Here is a 5,632-nt window from a genome sequence, read left to right as displayed (position 1 = left end):
GTTTCACAAGCTTCAGTCCAGACATACGGCTTATTTTTCTGAGTTAATTGCGTAATAGGCTTTGCAATGCTGGAAAAATCTCGAATAAATCGTCTATAATAACCTGCTAAGCCCATAAAACTACATATTTCTGGCACTGATGTAGGTCTAGGCCAATTCAGGACAGCCTCGACCTTGCTTGGATCTACTGAAATCCCATCACCTGAAATAATATGCCCAAGAAACACAACTTTCTGCAACCAAAATTCACATTTCGACAATTTGGCATATAATTTCTCATTTCTCAATGTCTGTAAAATGATTCTGAGATGTTCAGCATGATCATGTACATTCTTGGAATAGATCAAGATATCATCGATAAAAATAATGACAAAGTCATCCAAGTATTTCTGAAATACCCGATTCATCAATCCCATAAATACTTCAGGAGCATTGGTTAAACCAAAAGGCATGACGATGAATTCATAATGTCCATACCTTGTTCTGAAAGAAGTTTTAGGAATATCTTCATCTCGTACTCTCAGTTGATGATATCCAGATCGTAAATCAATCTTAGAATAGATAGCTGAACCCTGTAGCTGATCAAACAAATCATATATTCTAGGCAGTGGATATTTATTCTTGATGGTTACCTTATTCAGTTGCCGATAATCCATGCATAAGCGCATGGAACCATCTTTCTTTCGTACAAACAGTACCGGAGCGCCCCAAGGTGAAACACTCGGTCTAATGTACCCCTTGGCTAACAAATCTTCCAGTTGATCCTTCAACTCCTTCAATTCAATAGGTGCCATTCTGTAAGGAGCTTTGGATATTGGTTGCGTACCTGACATTAAATCAATACTGAAATCTATCTCTCGGACTGGAGGTAAACCAGGAATTTAATCAGGAAATATATCCGCAAATTCATTCACAACTGGAATATCTGTTACTGCTGGACTGGATTTCAACACATCGATTGCATAAATCAAAAATCCTTCCGCCCCTCTCTGCAATAAACGGGTCATAGATAACACAGATATCAAAGGGATCTTGGCTCGAGAACCCTTACCGTAGAATTTCCATTCTGATGTCATTTCTGGTCTAAATCTGACCACTTTCTGGAAACAATCCACAGTCGCCCTGTACTTGGTTAACATGTCTATACCGACAATACAATCAAAATCTGATAATCCAAGTACTATACAGTCGATATCAATCACATTTCCGTCATATTGCAAAGCACAGTTTCGAATCATTCGAACAGATATAATACCTTCACCCAAAGGCGAAGAAATAGAAACAACAGTAGGCAATGGCTCAGAAGATAAAGCATGCATCATAACAAATTTTTCAGAGATGAATGTATGAGATGCACCTGTATCTATCAAAACATAGGCAGGATAACCATAAATAGAGCAGTTACCTGCTATGACATCGTCAGGTGCCGCCTGTGCCTGTTCCTCAGTAAGTGCAAAGACTCGAGCCTGTTGTCTAGGAGGTTGAGTCACAGTCTGGCTTCCTCTTGCTCTAATCTGTTGCTGAGGCTGGAATGAATGCACTGATTGTCTTTATGCTTGAGGTGCTGGTCGAGAAGAACTTTCACCCATAGCTCGTTGAGGACATACTTTGGCATAGTGACCTGGTTGGCGACAAATATTGCAATTACCTGACACACCTCTGCACTGTTCGATAGCATGTCGTCCACCACACTTACCACAAAACACTCCTGATTCACCAGTTCTCTGACCTGTACCAAACTGTCTCTGTCCACTAGAACTGGAAGAACTACTACCTGCCCGTTTCAACTGTTTTCCTTTAGGCTTGAAACGAGAATCCTTTCTGCCACTGCTTCCTCCCTCAAATCTGGGAGATGGTTGCTGAAACTGTGGTGGATTCTGTGGAACTGATGCTGATACAGGCTGTGGAAATGGCTGGGGAATGAACGGTGTTCCTCGTTGTCATAATATACCTGCTTCTGATCCCTTAGCTTTGTTCAAAGCATCAACAAAAGTATTAGGTCTTCCACTGTTCACCAATGTAAACACATCCGGATTAAGGCCATTGATAAACTGATCTGCCATTGCTTCATCAGTTGCTGCTATATGTGGAGCAAACTTCAAAAGACTTGAAAATTTGGCCACATGATCTTCGATATTCAAATTGCCTTGCCTTAGATTGGCAAATTCAACACCCTTATCCTTCCTGTAGGAGACTGGAAAGAAACGTTGATAGAACTCAGTTTTAAAGACAGTCCAGGTGATAATCGTACCTCGTTGTTCTAATGCCCGATTTGTAGTAATCCACCAACTTTTGGCAACTTCGTGAAGTTGATGTATTACCAGTCGGATACGACGATCATCAGTATAATCAATTGACTCAAACAGCTGTTCAATATCTTCAAGTCAATTCTCACAATCCACTGAGTTTTCTGTTCCTTTCAATGTTGGCGGGTGGAATGACTGAAATCGTTTCAGTAAAGTCTCCATTGGAGTAGCAGTAGGATCCAACGGGTCAGTAGATGTACTACCCTGTGCATTCTGAGGTTCAACAGCTGGCGGTGGTACTGGTACTGGTTCAGCTGGAGGAACCATTAATGGCTGTCTAATGGCCGGTGCTTTACGGGGAGGCATATCTGATTGTCAAACAGATTAGTGCAAAAACAAAATCATATACAACAATTTATTCCATCCTTTACTGATAAGCATTCTCATGCATTCTCACGAGAATTCAAGTTCTGACTGAGGATAATCTGGAATACAACTTGCATATATAGCATGCAGTAGCAATGCAAACATATAATCATGCAATCACATAATTAGTGCAATATTAAGCATGCTAACATATAATGCACATAATCAGATACCACATATAATCCTATGCAATATCAAGCAATCAGACAGACTCAATCTACCCCGCTTATCAACTTTTATCTGAATCCAGAAACTTACGCTCTGATACCACCTGTTGTGGGGCCCGGGTTGCTAATCTTATCTTAAGGCAATTTATTGTAATTAACAATTAAACAAGTACTTAAAAGAATTAAAGAAACAAGAGCTAAAAATTTATTTTTTTTTTAAAGAAGGGTCTCGCTCGATCGGTAAAACTTGGCCGATCGAGCGAGCTCAAATACTCAAAAGCTCTGTTTCCAAATTCGAGGCCTCGCTCGATCGGTAACATTCTACCGATCGAGCGAGAACAAAACTCGCTCCCTCTGCCAAGCCAATTAATGGCCTCGCTCGATCGGTAAACTTTAACCGATCGAGCGAGCTCGAAATGCAGAGAATTCTGCTGTCAAACTTCTGCTGTCAAAGTATGGAAAAATCAAACATAAACATTTATACATGCTACCAAAGAAGATACATGCTATCTCATAATATCTTGCAAGCTTCTAAACATAAGATACATAAACTACCATGTATTCCAAACCACAATATACAAAGTTCTTGTATTATTTCTCGCATGGTTTAACAACTCAAAATACATGTCTTGCTACTAAAACTCGTGTCCTCACTTGCTATGCTTCTATCTTGAGCTATCCTTGTCTTTTATGACTAGCTCCTGCCCCACCTATTGCCATGCACACATACAAAACAAAGAAATAGCCGAATAACTCCGGTGAGAATAAAATCCCAGTATAAACAACATAACATGCAATAAAGATAGCATCTCATCTAATGCTATAACATACATGCAATGCATGTTTGAAGAATAGGCTATCAAAACTGCTATCAAAGGCTTGGTTCTTTGGGATCCCGAGGAATAAAATAACTATCAAACCACCGACACTCCCAATCGAGGCGGCATCAAGTATTTTAATCCTCTGACTTTGGTGCAATTATAGAGAGTCTTCTGGCTCTGAAAGCGAAGGCTGCAATCCATGCCACTCAACTACAATCCGCCAAACGTCATATGCACTATAGGCTTTGAACCCTCTGTGCTTATTAGGCTGGAGTTCAAGATGAATGCAACATATACTGTATGCATTAAAGGCTATAAAACATCTTGAACAACTAATCACATAAGCAAGCAAAGCGAGTAAAACATCTAATCACATAAAACATATAAACAATTAAGTATGTGATTAACAAGGGAATACTCGAAACGATAGCTATTTCGAGTGTTCTATCCCATCTGGATTAGCTGTCATTTATACCTTTCAATAGCACGTCTGAAAGTACTTCAAGTCTACAATGACATCAATGATAAAGCATATCAAAAGGTTGCTCAATTTCTCAACTTAATCTCAAATGCAATGCTAGCAAACCTTGCTTCAACTTCTTCTCGAGTCAAATCGGAACTCTCGAGTCGTCAATCTTCGATTGAAAGCTGAGAAAGAACATATCAAATAGCTAACAAGATCAGATGCAACTCAACTTTGCTTCTTTGAATCAAGAATATCAAAGTCTTGACATTTTGCGAATCGACGGCGTAACGACTATAAACCGGCAATCCAAACAATATCCAAATCAATATACCAATCAAGATAACTCATCATATCCACTCAATCCCATCAAAAACATCACAATCACATAGTGTAGGGTTCGAATATTTTCTTCTTAAAATCATAAGAAATCCGAACGACAGTCTTTTTCCGAACCGTCTGCGAATACACGATCGGTACAGCTGATATACGCATATATCTTAAAATCATAAATTTCCATCTTCAACATAAAAATAAAATCTGAGAAAAGTGAATGAAACTTGTACCAAAACGAAGGTCTCGGAGCGGTGATCGTAGATATATATTTCTTTCGAATTTCTGACTACCAGATCGCGAGTTATCGAAGCTTTTGCGGAATGAAAACAATGAAAATGGCGTTTGGAACCTTTTAGCTGTGTTTCTCTGCCTTTCTTTTCTTTTCATCTGATGATACACGTGAAGAGGAGATAAATATAAGCATATTTGCAGTTTAGTCCCTGAACTTTTGATTATTTGCAATTCAGTCCCCGGAAAAGCGATTTAATTCAATTTCAATCCTTTTCAATTTAAGAATATTAGAATTTAATTCTAAACTCTAAATATTCCCAAATTCAATATTCTCGGATTAAAATTAAATAATCCCGGGCCTTACACGTCATGCCTGACGTAATTCGATCGGAGCTTCTGATCGCTCCTTCGGAGCTTCCGAACCATTCCCAAGTAATTGTGATTAATTCCTTAATTACTAATTTTGGTTACGGGCTACTACATTCTTCCCCACTTAAGATATTTCGTCCTCGAAATCAGATCTTAAGTATTGAATGTAATACAAAAATCAAAAACATTCTTTATTCAAATCAAACGTTTACTGAGTTTGCAACTGAATACAACTTAAGAATGAAATCAAAAAAACTCAGGATGGTCTTCATGCATCCTGTCCTCAAGCTCCCAAGTAGTTTCCTCAGTGCCTCGGCGCTTCCACTGAACTAAAACCAAAGGAATGACTTTGTTCCGCAAAACCTTATCCTTATAATCCAGGATACGAATAGGTTTCTCAACATAGGTCAAATACTTGCTCACCTGAACCTCAGACCGTTGCAAAATATGGGACTCATCCGCCACATATCGTCGCAACAGAGATACGTTGAACACGTCGTGAATACTGGAAAGATGTGGTGGCAAAGCTAGTCGATAAGCCAAATCGCCAATGCTCTCCAAGATCTCAAACGG

This window comes from Henckelia pumila, chromosome 4 (genome assembly GCF_033568475.1).
Source record: "Henckelia pumila isolate YLH828 chromosome 4, ASM3356847v2, whole genome shotgun sequence".
In the NCBI taxonomy this organism is placed as follows: domain Eukaryota; kingdom Viridiplantae; phylum Streptophyta; class Magnoliopsida; order Lamiales; family Gesneriaceae; genus Henckelia; species Henckelia pumila.
This window is presented reverse-complemented; position numbering follows the sequence as displayed.